The sequence below is a fragment of the Rattus norvegicus genome, chromosome 6 (genome assembly GCF_021556685.1).
Source record: "Rattus norvegicus strain SHRSP/BbbUtx chromosome 6, alternate assembly SHRSP_T2T, whole genome shotgun sequence".
NCBI lineage: Eukaryota > Metazoa > Chordata > Mammalia > Rodentia > Muridae > Rattus > Rattus norvegicus.
This window is the reverse complement of record NC_141539.1, coordinates 122,835,517-122,857,030: the sequence shown is the minus strand read 5'-3', so window position 1 is coordinate 122,857,030 and position 21,514 is coordinate 122,835,517. Positions and strand designations below refer to the sequence as shown.

Below are 21,514 nucleotides of genomic sequence, written 5' to 3'. Positions count from 1 at the left end.
TTTTTGGGTAGACTTTTGGCTTGGGTTTTTACTTAAAACTGGTAGCATTTAAGGGACTGTATTGTGGGGTACAGGGAGACATAGGAATAAAGTGGGCACTCCTGTATTTTAATGTTAGGCCTTCCTTAAGAGATGCACGTGTTTTTGGGAATGATGTTAATTATTAGTTTTTTAAATTTGGGGGTAAAAATCCATCACCCCTTATTTATGGTAATGATTTTCAATGAAAACTGGGTATTCATCTATCAATCAGTAGAGTATTTTGTTTGGTATTTATCAATCTGGTAATAAGTCAAGAATAATTACGTTTTCTTAATTGTTCTCTGTACAGTTGACATTAAGATAGAGTTTTGCACACTCCCAACAATTCCTGTTGATAGCTATTTAACGCTGGCCAGTTTGCCCTATCCTCTTAAATAGAAATATAAACATAAAATAGCAATTTTTAACAATATTTATGAATATAAACTCACTTACTTACTTGTTTTTTGACTCAGTTGTTTCTTATCTCTAAGCCATGTCATTTCATTATCTCTTCGATCGTGGTGTTCTCCCCTGTGTCTGTCTGTAATCCACACAAATGACTGGACTGAGATTCACAGCTGATGGTACTACAACTTTTTCTATTTTAATCAAAGAAGGAACTCTGTGATTGCTCAGGGATCTTGTAAACATAATAATTCTTTCATGTCTTTTTATCTACCCTAAGCAATAATGCATGTTAATTTTCACTAATTTAGCTCTAGTTCTTTTGAACTCTCAAATTAATAATCTCAAATTAAAAAGGCAAATGTAGAAAATAAGGGTACAGGATGCCCATTTCAATTTTATTTCAGATCAATAGTAAGAATGTTTTAACATCAGTGTTCTCCCTCTAAAATCTGGGGCATACTGTGAGTAAAATTTTGGTTATTTATCTGAAATTCAAATGTAATTGGATATTTTGTCTGCTGACTCTGAAATATATATCAGCATTTGCTGCTCTTGCTGGAACAATTGCTAGATCCAGAAATATCAGAAACAAGGTAACTCTAATCTATTACTCTCTGAAATTTCCTCTACAGTCAGCTGTCACATTGTGCCCTAGCTCTCTAAGGAGATCATATGGTAAAGAATGCATCTGCAATCTTATGGTCTCTTTTTGAAGCAATCTACCCAGTAACAGAGAAAAATTAACAATTTTTGTTTCATAGATGAAGTGTGTATAATTAGCAGTCTATAGCTTGCTCATTGATGTGTTATTGAGAATCTTAGTCTAACTTGCTTTATAATAAGCATCACTTTTAAATGTTAGCTTTTTTGAGGTGTGTGTGTGTGTGTGTGTGTGTGTGTGTGTGTGTGTGTGTGTGTGTAGATACCTGGAACTGGAGTACTGGAGTTACAAGTGGTTGGAAGCTGCCTAATGTGAGTACCAGGGAACTGAACCCTAGATACTAGGAAACAAAATGAGAGCAGCAATGGTTATTAATTGTGGAACCCCCAGAAAGACATTTTAATTAGGTTCTTGGTTATAAGTAATAACTTAACTTTAGCTCAAAGATCAGGTGATTTGATGATAGTCCTTGAAAATTAAGAGAACTGTCAAATCAGACCAAGCAAAGGAAAACATTCAGTGCTTCCCTAAAAAGGAAAGAAAATGGATGTCAGAAAACACATCTTTTCTTTCAAACATGGCCTCCAATGTCTTCCTGCATTGCATTCACTTTAGCACCAGACAGTTGGGGCTCAAATACTTCAGAAAACTGCTGATGCTATGTTTGATCAACTTCCCATCCCCTACCTTTACTTCTGACATCCTGGGTTAGGAATTGTCTTTCTCGCATCTGTGTAATGAAGAAAAAATAATTTATTTCGTTACCGTAGAAATCATGATAGGTATAGGCGTAAGGTGGAAAAATAAAAACAAATAAACAAATATTCACCAGATATTTAAACATATGGCACTATTTCATGGCTTTATCTAATTTGACTTGTAGCTTTCTTGATAACAAAGTATGACTCTATTGAGAACAGAGAATAATATCAACTGTTAGAATTGAATGAAACACTATGTAAAGCCCCGAGGATGTGATCTTGGACACCAGAAGTCCATCACCACAAGGATGTTTTTGTGTAGTGTCTGTATTGTATGCATTCAGTGCTACAACTCTCATCTTCCTCCCTAAAATCTTGCCCACTAAGAGGTTGAAGCTAGTTTAAAGATGGTGCATGTTATATCACTTTGGATACGTAATGTCCTCAACCTTCTGGTCTTTTCTATCCATTTGAATATTCTCAAATACTCAGGTGCGCAATGATTGATGGGTTCTAAGGAACCAGAACGAGCCTCTCTTTAACTTGTTATAATTTTGAATGAGATTTCTTATGCATATTCCTATGCAAGTATTAGCAGTTCTAAAAATGTATATTCACAAAGGGATCTAATGAAGAAAACAGCTTTCTGTGGTATAAATGAAGCCAGGAAATTAAATGCCTTTCCTAATTTCAAATAACTTGTCACTAACAGAGTCATGATATCCAGATCCATGTGTAGCTAAGGAAATTTCTTGAGATTTGTGTCAATTAGCGGTGTGTTTTATGAAAAAGAAAAAAGGCCAGGATATGATTGGATATGATTGCACAGTATGGTGAGGTGACAGGGAGTGCCCCTGGGGGCCCATCCTGAGTCATCCCTTCCCCTCAGGTACCAGTCATAGGATGCTTTTAGCATGAATAGAGTTTATTTAAGGCATGTGAAGGATAGTTGGCAAGGGAACATACACACACACAGGCAGACATGGGGAGAGACAGAGATAGAGAGTGGGGGATAAAGATCAGCCAGGAACATATGGAGAGAGACAGGGAAAGGGGATGGGAAGAGAGGGAAAAAAGGGACAGAGAGAAAGAGAATAGGAGGATAAGAGAATAAAGAGGGGACAAACAGTTCATTTTATAGAGAGTCAGGCATACCTGGCTGTTGCCAGGTAATTGTGGGGCAAAGCTAACATGTAGGAAAGTTCATCTTTAGAGACTGGATCTAGAAGCCTTATCTTCTTAGGACATAGAGGTTTTATTCTGATGATCTCAATAACATTGTAAGCTTGAGCCCCTGTTTTGGCTCTTCTGAACAAGGAACAAGTGAACAGGCAAGTTACTAGGACCAATCTTTCCCAAATTATATTTTGGAAAATCAACATAATTTATTAACAATATACTTTGTCTTTATATGGATTTTAATATCTCTGACTTTCACATGGAGAGGGAAATTAGGAAAGACTTCTTCCTATACTTTGGTTGACTCAGTAGCCATTTTTTCTATATAGTCTTTATTGGTGATCTTTTCTTGTGGTCTAGATGGAGGGAATCTAAGTTATCCAACTAGCTTAATAGCATATTTCCTGAGATGCTTTAAGGAAATTTCTCTTTGGAAAATGTCTCCAAGTTTAAAACATGCCTTGCCTTCATTTGCCTTTTTTGCAATAAAATACCATAAATCAAATCTGTTATCAATAAAACATTTATTTATTGTAATTATGAAGTTTAAAAACTTTAAAATGAAGGTACCTACTGATTCTGTGAACACCTTCTTGATGTTGATTCACATAATGACCATGTCAAAGAGTTTCCTGAGACTTCTTTTTAATACAAAAATAGCACTTATGCAATATCTGTCCTTAAGACCTCATTAACTTCAAAATGCCCCAAACCCCAATCCTATCACCCTAGAGGTTCAGATTTTAAGGTCTATTTCTCAGAAGATCCAAATAACCAATTTTTAATATTCCTTGAAACTGACTAAATTCACTACATGTAGAGCCTGGGGCAAGTTTATTGTAACCGATTTGTGATGAAATGGAAATCCAGGGACTTAAGGATTGAGACAATGATGGGAAAAGGAGGCACATTGTTGTATTGGTTACTCTTCTTGTTGCTGTGATAAAAACATCCCACAGAAGTAACTTAAGGAAGAGGTGGTTTCCTTTGGCCTATAGTTTAAGGGACATCTTGGTGGCAAAGACAGGAGGAGACTGGTCACACTATATCCCCAGTCAGAAAGCAGAGACTGATGAAGACATGCGCTCATCTCCTCATCTTTTCATTTGGTTGTGGATCCCAGGCCATGGAATAGATCTGCTCACATTTACCATAGTTCTTCCCACTTTACTGAACCTGACATTCCTTTCAGCCATGGCCAAAGATTTGTTTCCATAGTGACTCTAAATCCCAGCAAGTCACAATCAGGATGAACCATCACACAATTAATGCCTAATGGTTACCAGGGTGCTACCATGTCAGGACAAGCCAAAGGGGGACACAATAGCTTTGAGAGCAGATCTACTTGTCAGGCTCCTCCAGGCAGGCTACACATACAAACCACACAGTCCAATAGAAACAGAACTGAATGGAAGGTTTCTGTTAAGGACTTTCTCATCCTTTGTTGTCCCTGGATTGGTTTACCCATTTGGAATTATTGTCTCATACTGTATATGTCTCCTTAGACAGTCCCTATCTATATACCATTCGAGGCCTGACAATCTACCTTTCCTGGCCAAGTAGCATGGGGAGTAGTTGAATCTTAATGTGTTTATTCTTCAGTCATGTAACATAAGTTGAGCAACACATTTCACTTTTATTGAATGAGTTTTGTCTACTCCTATTGCAACAGCTATCCTTGGGCAAGTCTATGAAGTCTCACTCAGTGGCAGGTAGGAATGGTTTAGAAAGATCATTTTTCAGCTTGGGCTAGTGGACCTTTAAGGCTTGTCTAAGCCTGAGTTATTTTGAAATGTTAAAAAGTGAACCCTAAAATCGCTTCATTGCTACTTTATAGCTGCAGGTTTTACTGTCATGAATTGCAATGTAAATGTTTGACACGCAGGATATCTGATATGTGGCTCCCGTAGAGGTCATGACTCACAGGTTGAGATCCACTGCTGTAAGGTCTAATATTTTCTGACGAAACATTATGAACATGAAAAGCTCCCAAGGATGGATCTGTGAGCAATTTGTATTCAGATTTCTGCATGAGTAGACATTTTTTCCACACAGCAGATTATTAATGGGTCTTGAAAATATCACGAATATGTATGTAGTGTGGCAAAAAATTCACTAAATCATTAGGAATAATTGCTGCTAATTGCGTGGATTTATAGTTCCTTTTGTTAAGTTCCATTCTTCAGTGGGGTTTTCAACTCATCAGAATTTCACAGTATAGTTAATTAATTCGCACCATTAATATAGAGACCTATGATACCATATGCTTTCTTGCACAAACTTTGGTATGGAAACAGAGAACTTGAGTTTCCCAACATGTCCACACTGAAGGAGAGTCAGAGTATGAAGTGTTGATCTGGACAGTGTGGTTGTTTATGCCTGGATGATGGTAGATGGGTGTTCCTGATAAATTAAAGCCATACAGGAAATGAGAAGAATCTTTTATATTAAATTATCCATTACTCATGGAGAATTAAGGTGAAACATAGGTCAGAGTTAGTGTCTTTAAGCAAGTCTCTCATGCAAACTCTTAATTCCTTGGGCCTGGGAACCATGCCCGAACAAGGGGACTGAACTCTTCTCTGTTTTAGTCTCCCACTGTCAGCTTCTTCTTCAGCAGTATTTCTCTTTGAATTGGATGTTGTTGCTTTGTATCTGCCAGGTCTCTCTGGTCGTCTCATAATTCTTGGACACTGCTGATCTGCAACCAATGTGCACCATTATCTAAGGCCAACTTTAAGTTCTTCAAGTTGGATTTTGGTTCATGTACACCTGGAAGAGAAGGTGTTTACCATGGCAGGAGGCACATTTCCCTGAGACAGGCTGACTGAGTTAAAGACCAGAGACTCTAGTGCTAGACTTGTAATTCTGAGGTGAGTTTATTTATCCATTCACTCCACAATTTTTTATTGAGCTGCTATAATATCCTGCATATTTTCATGAATATCTTGGGTATAACAGACAGAGGAAAAAATATTCATGTATTTTTATGAAGAATTTAATAGTGACCAGTGTGTGTGTGTGTGTGTGTGTGTGTGTGTGTGTGTGTGTGTACATCTTCTCTATTTTTATGAGACTAGGAATGCTCAATATCATGAACTTCACTGTAACTGGGCTTTTTAATCTGAAGTTCACTACCTGTGGAACTAATTAAGTAATATCACTCCTCAAAGAAGTTTTCCCATCTTTGAAATGGAGTTGATGAAGTCGTAGTATACCCATGGGGAAAGGAAAGGTAGAAAGTTCAAAGGAAGGGCTGTACATCACCACATTTGTCAGTGGATTGGGCACATAAAATGCACTGAACTCCTAACATCTTTAGGATATGCATATAGAGTCTGGGGAGGTGGCTCAGTGGTTAAGAGCTCTGTCTGCTCTTCCAGAGATCTTGGGTTAAATTTACAGCAACTACATGGTGGCACTCTGATGTCAGCAAATTTCTGGCATGTGGGCATACATGCAGATAGACACTTGTATTCATAAAATAAATAAATATTTAAAAAAGACAGTGCTTATGCTTTTTGTTCATTTCTGCCTACTTACATTTATGGAATACTCTTAGATGGTCCTCCAATCTTTCTCTGCATATTTACATATTTATTTGTCTGTTTTATTCATTTATTTAATCACCAAGTTGATTTATATCTTCATAATCGTATTTTAAATCAAAATGTTAGTTATTACTTGTTTATTTTGCATGTATTTAGTTTCCTGGGTTATTTATGTATTTGCCATCATATTTTTCGGAAAATACACTACTAGAAATGAAAGTACTATGATTTAGTTGAGTTCTTTATTTTATTCAAGTCTGAAAAAAGAGTAAACCATGATGTACCCAATATTTAGCCTTCATAGATTTATATATATGTATATATATGTATATATATGTATATTTATCTAGACTCTTGGCTATGAGTATGTAAGACAAACATTATTAAATTCATCTTTAACTAGAGACAGAGAGTCTCTGAAAGATTAAACAATTTGCCTAGTCACTGAGCTCACAGCGCAAAACTGAGATTCAGGCATAGATATGTGTATTTAAAAATTGATAACTTTCTATGAGTTCTGAGTGAATAAGGATCAATTGCACAGATGAATTATTCATAAAGTGAAGGTAGCATTCTTTTTTTTGAATTTTTTTTTTATTAACTTGAGTATTTCTTATATACATTTCGAGTGTTATTCCCTTTCCCGGTATCCGGGCAAACATCCCCCTCCCCCCTCCCCTTCCTTATGGGTGTTCCCCTCCCGACCCTCCCCCCATTGCCGCCCTCCCCCCACCAGTCTAGTTCACTGGGGGTTCAGTCTTAGCAGGACCCAGGGCTTCTCCTTCCACTGGTGCTCTTACTAGGATATTCATTGCTACCTATGAGGTCAGAGTCCAGGGTCAGTCCGTGTATAGTCTTTAGGTAGTGGCTTAGTCCCTGGAAGCTCTGGTTGCTTAGCATTGTTGTACATATGGGGTCTCGAGCCCCTTCAAGATCTTTCAGTTCTTTCTCTGATTCCTTCAACGGGGGTCCTATTCTCAGTTCAGTGGTTTGCTGCTGGCATTCGCCTCTGTATTTGCTGTATTCTGGCTGTGTCTCTCAGGAGCGATCTACATCCGGCTCCTGTTGGTCTGCACTTCTTTGCTTCATCCATCTTGTCTAATTGGGTGGCTGTATATGTATGGGCCACATGTGGGGCAGGCTCTGAATGGGTGTTCCTTCTGTCTCTGTTTTAATCTTTGCCTCTCCCTTCCCTGCCAAGGGTATTCTTGTTCCCCTTTTAAAGAAGGAGTGAAGCATTCACATTTTGATCATCCGTCTTGAGTTTCATTTGTTCTAGGCATCTAAGGTAATTCAAGCATTTGGGCTAATAGCCACTTATCAATGAGTGCATACCATGTATGTCTTTCTGTGATTGGGTTAGCTCACTCAGGATGATGTTTTCCAGTTCCAACCATTTGCCTACGAATTTCATAAACTCGTTGTTTTTGATAGCTGAGTAATATTCCATTGTGTAGATGTACCACATTTTCTGTATCCATTCCTCTGTTGAAGGGCATCTGGGTTCTTTCCAGCTTCTGGCTATTATAAATTAGGCTGCAATGAACATAGTGGAGCACGTGTCTTTTTTATGTGTTGGGGCATCTTTTGGGTATATGCCCAAGAGAGGTATAGCTGGATCCTCAGGCAGTTCAATGTCCAATTTTCTGAGGATCCTCCAGACTGATTTCCAGAATGGTTGTACCAGTTTGCTATCCCACCAACAATGGAGGAGTGTTCCTCTTTCTCCACATCCTCGCCAGCATCTGTTGTCCCCTGAGTTTTTGATCATAGCCATTCTCACTGGTGTGAGGTGAAATCTCAGGATTGTTTTGATTTGCATTTCCCTTATGACTAAAGACGTTGAACATTTCTTTAGGTGTTTCTCAGCCATTTGGCATTCCTCAGCTGTGAATTCTTTGTTTAGCTCTGAACCCCATTTTTAATAGGGTTATTTGTTTCCCTGCGGTCTAAGTTCTTGAATTCTTTGTAGGTAGCATTCTTATCTCTCAGTCTTGACCTAAAGGAAATTAATTATCAAAACAAAGCATGATATTTACATATTTGCACCTGGTGGGTTAAGGACTCAGCGCAGAGGAAATTGGTGTCGGTAAGAGTGGACCTAAATTTTATGTTCACACTGAAGTTTAATAAGTGCAAACAAGCTAAGAACATTTGCTGAAAAATACTTGGGAAAGAAAATGACCTAATGCCGCTCAGGAGGTCTGTACTAGACCACTGTTCTCTCCAGAGTCTATACTTCTGTCCAACATCCTCTCACAGGAGTTAGTAAGTGGGAGCCCAGAGACAAAACTACTTGCATTCAGCCTACCTATGGCAAAAAGGCCATCCTCCTGTGGCAGCTGGTCTAGTACAGACTCCCATGGAGGAGCCATCTGTATTCCACTCTCTAATGCCAGCCTTATCTGGTTGAAGCCACTGGAGCTGGTGATGACCTTGTGGAGTACAGCTGGCTGATCCTGTTAATGTGGTCATTAGGCTTGATGAAGAGGGCTGCTCTTTTGAGGTTGAGCTAGATCGAAGAATGTAAGAGCAGAATCAGCATTTTAGAATTATTATCAGTAGTCGTATTTTTTAATTTGACGAAGTCACACTGTGAAGCTCAGGCTAGAATCTAGGACTCTTCCTCCCTGGGTGTCTTGATGGGGAAGATTTGGGGATGGTAGGCAAATGCCACGCTGGTAACCCAAAATAGATAGATCTAATGGGGCATATACTTCTCTGCAAAACCTATCATATTATTTGACTTGATTGTTGGCAAAGAGAGGGAATATTGCCGATTATTTTTTCCTTCGTCAAGATTTTTTTCCACTTTACATACCAACCACAGTCCCCACCTTTCTTTTCTTCCCATCCTCACATACCTTTCCCCCAATTAACTCCTCAACCCAGACCCAGAAAGACATACTAAGTATGCATTCACTTATAAGAGAATATTAGCCATAAATTTCAGGATAACCATGCTACAATCCACAGAGATAAAGAAGCTAAGTAACCGGGATGCCTACAGGAGGATGCTTGAATTGCACTCAAAAGGGGATATAATATAGACTTTGGTTGTAATTTTTAACATTAAAAATTTTATTTAATAAACAGGCTACATCCAGAGTGATTATTAAGAGAAAAATAATTACCAGATCCTCCCACCCCAGACACACATATGTACACATTTAATTTGCTTTTATTATTCCCTACATTTCAGACCCTCAAATCTGACCTTAAACTTATAAATGAATTAAAAAATTCAACAAAGTGAGAAAACAATCAATGAAAAATAACATGAACTCTGTGAACAGATGTCTGTGTACTCTGTAAGAGATCATTCATAAAGATGCGTTTTTGAGTGATGGGGGAATTACAATGAATGCTGCTTTGAGGGAGAAAATGGCAATTTCTGTGCTCAAGAGATGGGGAATGGTGACAATCTGAAAAATAAGCTGAATATAGAATTTGAAAAGCAAACCTACATATCAAGATTTTCAAGGTTATGATCATGATAAAACACAATGAATAATATATGGTAATGCAATTTTAATTTAATTTAACTTTTTACTCTTATTTTATTTTGTGACCAGTAAAAATTCTGGTTCAGAATGCACAAGATACAATTCACAGACCATATGAAGCTCAACAAGAAGGAAGACCAAAATGTGGATGCTTCAGTCCTTCTTAGAAGGGGGAACAAAATACTCATGCGAGGAAATACAGGGACAAAGTATGGAGCAAAGACTGAAGGAAAGGTCATCCAGAGACTGTCCCACCTGGGGATCCATACCATATGCAGCCACCAAACCCAGTCACTATTGCTGATGACAAGTAAGTCTGATATGGATGTGTCCTGAGAGGCTCTGCCAGAGCCTTACTAGTACAGATGAGGATGCTTGCAGCTAACCATCAGACTGAGCAAAGGGAACCCAATGGAGGAGTAAGAGAAAGGGCTAAAGGAGCTGAAGGGGTTTACAATTCCATAGGAAGAACAATAGTAACCAACCAGACTCCCCCACCCCCACCCCTGCCAGCTCCCAGGGACTAAACTACCAACCAAAGAGTACACCTGGAGGATGCCATAGAGGGAGCCATAGCCATATATGTAACAGAGGATGGCATTGTCTGTCATCAATAGGAGGAGAAGCCCTAATCCTGTAAAGGTTTGTTTTCCCAGTATAGGGGAATGCCAGGAGTGAGAGTATGTGGGTAGGAAAGGGAGCATCCTCCCAGAAGCAGGGGCAGGGGGTATGTGAGAGGGGGGAACCGGGAAAGGGGATAACAATTGAAATGTAAAACATAAAATATCCAATAAAAATCAAAAATAAAAGAAATCAAAAGAATCTGACTACTTTGTCCTTATGTTGATGAAAAAATGATGGTATCGAATTTTTAAACTATTTTCATTAAAAACAAAACAAACAAACAAACCCCAGAAACTACCAGTGCAAATGAACTCTGTCCATCTACAGAATGTATTTTATCTTACCTTTTATCAGAAATAAGCATAAGTTATGAATCAGGGTGAATTAGGCTTGAATCCTACCTTACACCAGACAACTGTAAACAAGATTATTAATGTCCTTATTATATTCAAGGCTGACTTGTACATTTATATAAATTGAATGTGCCCATTTAGTAAGGTTGAGACTAGAAAAAGAAAGGGAGGAAAAGAAAAGTCAACCCTGAGTAATTTAGTCAGGCATATCCAGCCTTTCTCTGTGTGTGTCCAAAGATAGCAGCTATTCGTGTCCCAGCATAAATCCTAAGTATATCTAAATATGAGATTTGATTTAACTTTCCTACTTGAACTTGTCGATACCAATGTTGTGTTACAGTGTCAAAGTTTGGACACTCCTACCTGGGAACCAAATTGCCCTTGGAATATTATCTTGATGACCAAAGAGACCTGGCTAATATACAACAAGGACAGGGAATGTGAATGACTTTCTTTTTACTTGGTCCCTCTGGTTTCTGGTCACTTAATCCAGCCTGACTCATAGAGACCTCCTTTCCAATGTTCCTTGTCTTCCATTGTCACTCTTTGCCCTGACATTTCTATGGTCTTGCCATAGTAGCTTTTTAAATACAATATTTTGTGTGTGTTTGTGTGTGTGTGTGTGTGTGTGTGTGTGTGTGTCTGTGTGTGTGTGTGTTCATTTTGCATGTTATCATGTGGCCACCACTATCAACTAATCACTAATGGATTAGTTGCCCTGATGACTTTTCTGGACTAATGACAGGCTTACATTACTGCTGACATATGTATAAGTATTTCCACTGGTCTAAAACAGGACTATCATCTACCATATAAAAAGAAACTGATCTGGCAATATATTGTGGAAGTAGGGAAGTTGGGACTTAATATATTGGCAAGAAAGTTTAATTCAGAAAACAATCAATTTAAGAAGTAAACAACTAACCAAATTATAGGTATTCTCCAATTTTAATTTTACTAGAGTCTTCATGATTTCAAACGTTAATCAACTCAGCATTGTTAGCTTTAGCAATGTTCACTATTTTACTTGGGAATAGTTGGGTTATCAGGTAAATGTGTCTCTTACAGATTTATGCTCTTCCTGGGTTTTGAGTCTCCACTGGCTGGAATTTACCTTTATGGCTTTAATTTTTGGCAAGCTGATCATATGTAAATAATCTCTAAAATTGCTGCCAGTGAGTTATTGTTTGATAAATTGGTGGAGATTCAAGTGTTTCTCTTTGACATTGACTTCTGGGATCTGTCCTCCAGTTTTGACACCCACGTTACCTCATAGGCCCAAGGCCACCTTTGATACCACAAGGTAAATTGAGGAGGGCCAAGTGTGGAGTCAGTGACTGAAAGCTGGCATTGGTTGCAGCTGACCAAGGGCCAGCACTGTTAGTGCTTACAGGGGCTGGTGCTGATTGCAGTGACACAGGCTGCTGCCAACAGTGGCAGTCAATGACTAAAGAAACTAGGGATGGGGAATCACACACACACACACACACACACACACACACACAAACACACACACACACACACACACACACAGAGTATGTGAAGCAAGACAAGTCCCAACAACTTCACGCCATCATATACATCCATACAGATGGAGAGATAGACAGATTGGATGAATGAAGCACAACTCCAATAACTATTTTTTTTCTTTTCTTTTATTGGATATTTTTAATGTACATTTCAAATGTTGGCCCCATTCCCTGTCTGTCCTCTGGAAACCCCATATCCCATGCCCCTTCCCCCTGCTTCTATTAGGGTGCTCACCCACCTACCCACCTAATCCCTCCCACCTCCCTGCCCTGGCACTCCCCTATACTTGGGTGTTGAGGCTTCACAGGACTAAGGGCCTTTCCTCCCACTGATGCCCAACAAGGCCATCCTCTGCTACATATGCAGCTGGAGCCATGGGTCCCTCCATGTGCACTCTGTGGTTGGTGGTTTAGTCCCTAGGAACTCTGGAGGATCTAGTTGGTTGATATTGTTGTTCTTCCTATGGAGTTGCAAACCCCTTCAGCTCCTTCAATCCTTTCTCTAATTGAGGACCCTACTCTTCTAGCCTTTTTATACAATCTAAGACAAAGTTCTCTATACAGGAAAATGATTACCTCACAGCCATAAGTTTCATGTTCTCTAAAAATCCTACTAAAACATATTTCTTCAAAAACCAAAAAAAAAAATTACACAAAAGAAATTTCAACAGGATTGTTGATTATGTACTTTTCTTTTGAAACTCATACCTAACTAAACATTTCCCATCTTTCTCTCCTCAAGTTCAATGTAACCCCAAAGCAACAATATGTTTTATCATTTATTAACAAAATTTAAGCAAGCCAGCCTATAGTAGCAAGTCTTTTCCTATGCTTAGCTGATCACAATCTGTATTTACCAAGAAACAAATCATCATCTATTGTATATCTTATTTTCTAATCCTTGTTCAGCTAAACTGGCTAATCATCTATTCTCTATTTTTATACTCATAATGGAATTATTTACTCTTTATTTATTTATTACATGCTTGCCATGCATAAAAGCTCACCATACTCCTTTTCTAACTGATACATCCCTCACTATATTCTACAACAGAGGGGACACATCCTGATCTTAATTCTAACTTCATTATATTTTTCTAGCAAAACAACTTAAACCATTTCCTTAAACTTTCTAGCAATTACTCTAACTTCCTAAACTATTTAAATCAAATCATTAATTCATCTAAAAAATACTGTTTCATAAAAGTTCATCTTCATGTTGACCTGCAGGAAATTTGCTCAATAGAGTAGGCTATCACTTAGGAAGTAATCATACTAGGTTATAGGCAGGAAGGGTCCTTTCATGTCCAATCACACCATGCCAAATATATGAAAATTATAACAATGACAAATATCAGAAGGCATAGTAGCAGCCAGAAGCAACCCTGAGATGAAGCTCCTGGGGCTGTGCATCTCCAAGGTACACCCATCACAGCTGTAATCAACAGCTGGCCATCTCTGGAAAGCTTACCTGCCCACTCTAGCTCCTCCTATATGGCGCCCACCAATTTTACTTTTATAAGGTTCCTCAGTGAAAAATTACTGCTGAGGAGATGACTCAGAGGGTTAATTAAGCATTTGTTGGGCAAACGAGGGGATCCAGATTCCTAGCACTTATGTAAAAAGCAATACACAGTAACATACAGTTGTGACACCAGCATTGAGAAGTCAGAAAGATAGGAAGTCCATTGGCGCTTGCACGCCAGCCAAACTGGCCGAAACAGTGAACTTCAGGTTTAGTAAGAGGCTTTCTCAGAAAATAAGACAGAGAGTGATAGAGTAAGATAAGCAATATTGACTTCTGGCTTCTGCAAACACATGCACAACATAAGCACCCCAAACCCTACCCACATTCACATGTATGCACACATGAACATTTCATCTGAGAAATGAACAAAAGTATTCATTTGGTCGATTATCCATCACGTACATCTGAGATCTGAACAACTGTCTGTTTCTAGAACCTTTAAGGGACTACTAAATATTTCCTCTGATTTGGTGGTTTGTAGTCGATATTGTGTTTTACTAGTTTTCACTTATATTTTCATTTTAAGCTTTTAAAAAATTATCTTTAATCTTTAATATTTTACCTTTTAAAACGCTGACTCATTTAATTCTGCTGTGGTTTCTGATGTTAGAATAAATGTAGTGAAGATTATGAGTATTAAATGCTACTTTCACTTATTTCTGAATCACTTTTAAGGGTTTTATTGATATGATGATAGTTTAGAGTCAAAGAAATATGCATTTATAAAACTGTTTAATTCCCAAATAATTCTGTGCCTCTTTAAGGAAGGCAGGTGGGTTCTGGACATAGACAGATAAAATCAGAAGAATGAAATGGATTATTGTGGTAATATCATTCTGTATTTCTAAAATCATTGCCACTGTCAGTTCTAGGGCCCTTTTCTCATACATTTACACAATTTAACTATTTAAGGATGAAAGATAATAAGTTACCAGTATCATTTTGCAATTGATTAAAAGCACTATCTCAGTGTGGCTATGTGATTTCAACCAAGGTCATTTAATTACTATATAGTGGAGCTGTGAACAGAGCTTAAATCTTGCCAGGACCTTTATATAATACTTCAAAATCACGTTCTAAGTGTTAAGAAAAGATTACAATTATGTGAGAGACTCCAAGAGATGTCCTAATGTAGATTTTCTTCATTCCTTTTAGAGAAAAGATCTCTATTGCCAAAGGGTACAGCATTCCTGAAGAGAAATAGTCTTTCTTCAGCTGATGTTAACTGTCTCCTCAAAACCTTCCATATTAAGCAGAAACATGTGTCTGATGCCTCCTTATCTTTTGTTCATCCATTCCTCCACCTGAAGCAGAATGTGAAGACTGACAATCCAACTGGTCTGTGCTCTTGAAGTTCACATATGGGGAAGGGCATGGGAAAAGCTAGATGTGTTCCAAGTTCTTGAAGGGAATAATATACCAGACCTACCTACTCCTTTCTTAAACTCTCCTGTTTATGCTACCAGTATGTCAGTTTTCTATTAATATGACTCCCACTAGAACTTTTATTTTTGACATTATAGATGGTATAGAAATCTGAAGACCAAAGAAGTTAGACAAACTGAGTAAAAACCAGGAGGTCAACTCTATCGCCTTTCATAAAATCATGTGGATTACATGGCCTGGGTCATGGTGCCTGAGAGCTGTCAAACTTGAGGGAGGGATTTATGGATGAATAACAAGTAGAGTGAGCTTAGGGGTACTGATATAATTGAAGTTTATCCCGTTGCGCCATAGCACCCTTTCTTCACAAGGTGTTTGCACACTGCTTTGTTAGGAAATGCGATGCAGGGGAAGTGGACCTGACAATGTTAATTGGCTCCTCTTTCCTTCAACCCAGTCAGTGTTTCTGATGCCAGGAAGTGCTTGCTGACAGGAGTCTGATATGGATGTCTCTTGAGAGGCTCTGCCAAAGCCTTACAGGTGCAGACAAGGGTACTTAAAGCTAACCACTGGACTGAGCACAGGGACCTGAATGGAGGAATTAGAGAAAGGACTGAAGGAGCTGAAGGGGTTTACAACTCCATAGGAAGAGCAACAGTATCAACCAACCAGATGCCCCAGAGCTGCCAGGGACTAAACCACTAACCAAAGAATACACATGGAGGGACCCATGGCAACAACCACATATGTAGTAAATGATGGCCTTGTCAGACATCAATCAGAGGAGATGCCTTTGGTCCTGTGAAGGTTCAATTCCCCAGTATAGGGAAGTGCCTGGGTAGTGATGTGGGAGTGGGTGGTTGGGAGGGGAAGCATCCTCATTGAAGAAGGGGGAAGGGGCATGAGAGAGGGGGAATCCACCTGGAAAGGGGCGACCATTTGAAATGTAAATACATAAAAAATCTAATAAAAAAAGAGAAAAGAATAAAAAGGAAGAAATTTCACACATATGAGCACTTGAACTGAATACCACCTTTGCCTTTTATTCATTGCAGTCTCCAAAACACTCTTCTAAATTAGCTAACTTAGTCACATGACATGCTTTTCTGTCAGAAAATATGTACTTATACCAGCTCCATAGTGATGCAGGGAACATAGGCTTTTTTGCTGGTCCAAAATCACACCACAGGCAGTATGTCAGTCAGTCATCCTGCATCTACAGTATCAGACTCTATTGCCTATTCTTATAGATGCCTCTATCTTAAATGGGTTTATAACCACTAACACAGGGAGACTTTCTAGACACTCCACAGTTTCCCCATTATTATTGCCTTAAATGACATTTTGTTATAATTAAGGAAGTAGCGGTGACCATCATTAATTGAAATTTATATTTTGAGCAAATTCTTCTAGATTTTGTCTATGGTCTTATTCCATTCATACCCATCCTGGATTCCTTTGTCTTTAGTTATATATTCTTTCTAGGGTCTTTTTAACTGTGAGAGATTCTACGACATGTCCTTTGCTTTTAGGTTCTTAAGAATACTTGTTGGTCAGTTATTTTGTCGAATTTTCTTTCTTTAGAATTTGTCTGATGTTTTCTCTCATGATTGCAATGGGGTAATGGATTTTGTGAACACCAAGGAGGTAAGTACCATTTTATCACATTCTGCCAAGGGAATAGGGTGTCCATATAATTTGTCATTGATGATGTTGCCTCAGTCATCTGGCTGAGGTCACCTTACCAGGGTACTTCAGCTCAGCAGAGTTTCAGTCATTAATTTTTAATGAACACCTTTATATCCTCCTTAATATCTAAAATAAACTAAAGTGCCCCTCTGTAAATAGTATGCAATGTGAAAAGGACAACAGGCAAGGCAAGTAGGTGGGATGAGAAAACAATGGTGGGGAAGCAGAAATAAAGGCAGTTTACAGAAATATTTATAGGACATACTGTACACCCTGCCACTCAAAATATAAGGCATGATCCAACTTTGGGCTTCTTTAGAACCAAAGGATAAAAATTCAATTGTTTCTTATGTGTTTTGTGCTCAACCATGAATTTTGGTCACATTTTGTCTTAGTGCTTAATCCTGCCTAACACTTTTACTTTGGTCTTCTAAGAAAAATTAATGTGGCATTAAACATTCTAGGACCTTCTTGCACATCTATCTACCTATCTATCTATCTATCTATCTATCTATCTATCTATATTTATCTATATATCAATCATCTATCTACCTATCATTGGTCTATCTACATTAATCCTTTCATGTGTGCTAAGTAATATATGATATTATAATTATTATGACAGTTATATTATGTCTATTAATGTAACTACATATTTTTAAGTGTATGGATGTGTATGTATATGCTCCCTGTGAGTACCTGATATTTTTGATACACTTTTGATCCTAAAAGAAGGATTACTTCATAGTGGAGTTACAGATAGTTGTGAACTACTGTGTGGATGCTGTGAACTTAACCTGGGTCTTCTGGAAAAGCTGTCAGTCTGCCTAATGTCTAAGCTATTTCTTCAGCCCTGACTCAAGTAATTTTTAAAGTCTAATTTATTTGAGGTTGAATTACCATGGTTTTAAGATTGAAACTGTTAATTTCAGATTCTTCATATCCATATCAGACCTGGTTAATTCACTTTTGAGGGTAACAGCCTAAGTATTTGGGAATATTTAAGTTCTATTTTCTAACGAAATCAAAATCAACAATGCAACATCCTGGAATATGGGCATTCTATGACACCATGGCTTATTCGCAAACGAAAGGGCTTATGCCAGGTTCTGAATAAGAGACATCTGAGCCAGAATGCATTGCCATGGGAAGTATTAGCTAGAGATGCAGGGTCTCGACGAGGTACCGAGGGAGTCCACTGCTTCCTAAGTACTACAGGCTAGCGTCTGGTAACCCATTATTTTTATTCATGCTTTTTGGGGGGCTGATTTTTGTATAAAGACCAGCAGAGTTTCTGTTGCTAATTGTTCCAGGGGAGTGTGCCTTAGCCAGTAGAGTCAAATATCCTCATTTTAATTCGACAGTTCAAAGCAGCAGTGACCCCAGGGCCAGAGCTGTGAGTCAGTTTAGATCTGTGTTTGAAGACGGAGCCATTATCTCCTAGGATTCTCTTTTATTAGAGTATTCAATACCTGTATCTGTGTGTGTGTGTGTGTGTGTGTGTGTGTGTGTGTGTGTGTGTGTGCATGTACGCATTTGCTTGGGTGTGTGTGTGTGTGTGTGTGTGTGTGTGCATTTCTAGTACAGTTACTCAAAATGGGCATTTATTAGTTACTTCAGTGAATGAGTAAAATCCAGTCTTTGTCATTTTTCAGAACTATGATATTCATCCACATGAGAATACTGGCATATTAGCATCACCTTGTGGAGGAAACTAAAGGAGATCAGACACACATCACCTGACACCTCTTTTGTCATCTAATAGAGTACACGTAAGAAAAAAAGCACATATGCGCGTTCAAAGAATATTGAAGCATAATAAATTTAATGTCTGAGATTTTACTAAATATCAACACATTTGGTATTTTATTAGTGTCTTTGCAAGGGGTTAGAGCAGGGCAGTGTTAAGAGTGTTAATTTCAGAAAAACAAAGATATTGTTGGAGGGGGAAGATTCAAGAAGGCTAATGATGGTGCTTAGAATCTGGAGAGTGTGATGTTTTTATTTTTTGAATTATTAAGTTAAAACTTTCAGGATTATAAGAGCTTAAGTGGTACCAAGCAGTTTTCTCAGGGACATGTTACCCTTGACCAAACAGGCCTCGAGGTTTCAGCTCTGAGAGGTGAAAAGCTTCATTTCTGACCCTCCAGAGAAGTAGCAGTGCTCTTATGATCTTGCCTAGTAATCACCCAACCTTGGTTCCATCAGCATCGGGCACAAGGGGCATAGCTGCTTCCTGTAAGAATTACTCCCCAGGGCATGTATGCACACCATGGTCTATTTGTGCTAAATGTATGAAAAAGCTGGTGCCAAATACGCAGTCTGCTTAATGATGGAATAAAGACCGCTTAAATTAATGGATATTTGAAACCCATCCTTCCAACTCAATTACTGGAGCAGGAGATGTTAATTCTTCCCATCACTTGGCTCCTACTCTTCACCTCCCAACAGACTGCTCCACTGACTCTGGATGGCGGCTTTCTGCTTTGTTTCTACTGAACTCAATTCATCAGGTGGCTCTGTTTCCAGGCTCTTAGCACCTCACGTCTAACACTTCAATTAAATTGAGAAGAGTAATTACTTAAACTGACAAACAGAGGAATACTAATGAACTAAAAAGTTCATTTCGGGGCACTTAGATTCAAGTCCTGCAAAGTAAAGGGGTCATGATTTAATGTATTTTCTTGACTCGCTTTGTAAAACACAATTCTTCATTGTAATAATGCCCAAGGAGCCAAAGTGTGTTGCATTAACAAAGAATTAATGGCTCTTAGTTATGGAGGTCCCATTTCTGTTTGTTTTACTTTTAAATTCATGTCTGTAAGATTCATGACAGAGAATAAAGCTAATGATCACAGATTTTATCCTTGTTAATTATAAATATATCAAGTTATAAGTTTATCAAGTATATCTTAGTAATGCTCTGCTTAGGAAGCCGAACCTATCCTATTAATAATTTCTTTTAGTATCTCTATCATCGACAACTCAGATATAGAAATATATATTCACATATACATACACATGTTGTGGTTTGCCCTGGCATTGTTTGTATTTTGATGCTAATTCCGCTGCCCCAAGAAGGGCTGCCTAGTCCTGTACTCAGAACTCAGGTGACATCATGAGAATCTTCTCCCAGTTTAACTTGTAAAATAAAGATGAGAGTCAGTGATTGGGCAGGGGAAGGGAAGGTGAAGTAGAAGAGTTGGGTAGGGGGGGATTGATAGGGAGGAAGATGTAGAAGGAAGATGGAGCTGAAGCACATGGGCTGGAGAAACCGCAAGTTATAAGGGGTCTCATAGCCACAGAAATAGAGTAGTGCAGTCATAGATCTGCACAATCTAGGTGCGAGCTTATATTCATATTAATCGAGTTGTGTTTTCTTCTCACGGGCTTATTTGTGTTGGAGAGGTTACTGCAACATACACATATATATGCATACATTTTCATTTTCTTTCGCATTACATATTTTCTGTAACCTACACCTAAATACCATGAGAGTAGCCATAAAATATTAAATATTTAGACTTTTTAAAGATAGTGCTTTAATCTAGTTAAGTAATGCAAATAATGCCAGAACCCACCAATGAACAAGTATTCATGAATCAAAACAAGTATGGTCTACTGTTTGCCAAAAGAAATCATAGCATATGTTTTGCTTTTAATTGACATAATATTTTGACATAATCTGTACGTATAAGCATTAAAATGCTTAGCACAGAACAACAGAGAACACAAGAAGGTGAATTAATTAAAAGTGTTGAGCTTAGCTTAATGACATATTTTTATGTTATAAATAAGTTGAGATTCTGTTTTCATAAATATTTTGGTGTCTAGCATATGATAGGTTTTTGGCACATACCTGATGACTAAATTAGAAATACCCTTTATGGAGCCAAAACCATCAAATGGAAAAACGATAGCATTTTCAGCAAATGGTGCTGGTTCAACTGGAGGTCAACATGTAGAAGAATGCAGATCGAACCATGCTTATCACCCTGTACAAAGCTTAAGTCCAAGTGGATCAAGAACCTCCACATCAAACCAGATACACTCAAACTAATAGAAGAAAAACTAGGGAAACATCTGGAACACATGGGCACTGGAAAAAATTTCCTGAACAAAACACCAATGGCTTATGCTCTAAGATCAAGAATCGACAAATGGGATCTCATAAAACTGCAAAGCTTCTGTAAGGCAAAGGACACGGTGGTTAGAACAAAACGGCAACCAACAGATTGGGAAAAAATCTTTACCAATCCTACAACAGATAGAGGCCTTATATCCAAAATATACAAAGAACTCAAGAAGTTAGACCGCAGGGAGACAAATAACCCTATTAAAAAATGGGGTTCAGAGCTAAACAAAGAATTCACAGCTG

At 38.2% G+C, this 21,514-nt stretch overlaps 1 long non-coding RNA gene across 2 annotated transcripts in view; it reads left to right on the top strand.

Moving 5' to 3' along the window:
* LOC102550062 (uncharacterized) overlaps positions 1-18,987 on the top strand; it is a 67,628-nt gene extending 48,641 nt beyond the window's left edge. For both annotated transcript variants that reach the window (XR_015623501.1, XR_015623500.1), the window contains exons 6-10: positions 5,636-5,846; positions 10,100-10,340; positions 15,220-15,402; positions 17,032-17,094; positions 18,792-18,987. This is a non-coding gene — a long non-coding RNA (uncharacterized LOC102550062). The remainder of the gene's footprint in view (positions 1-5,635; positions 5,847-10,099; positions 10,341-15,219; positions 15,403-17,031; positions 17,095-18,791) is intronic.
* Positions 18,988-21,514: the final 2,527 nt, after the last annotated feature.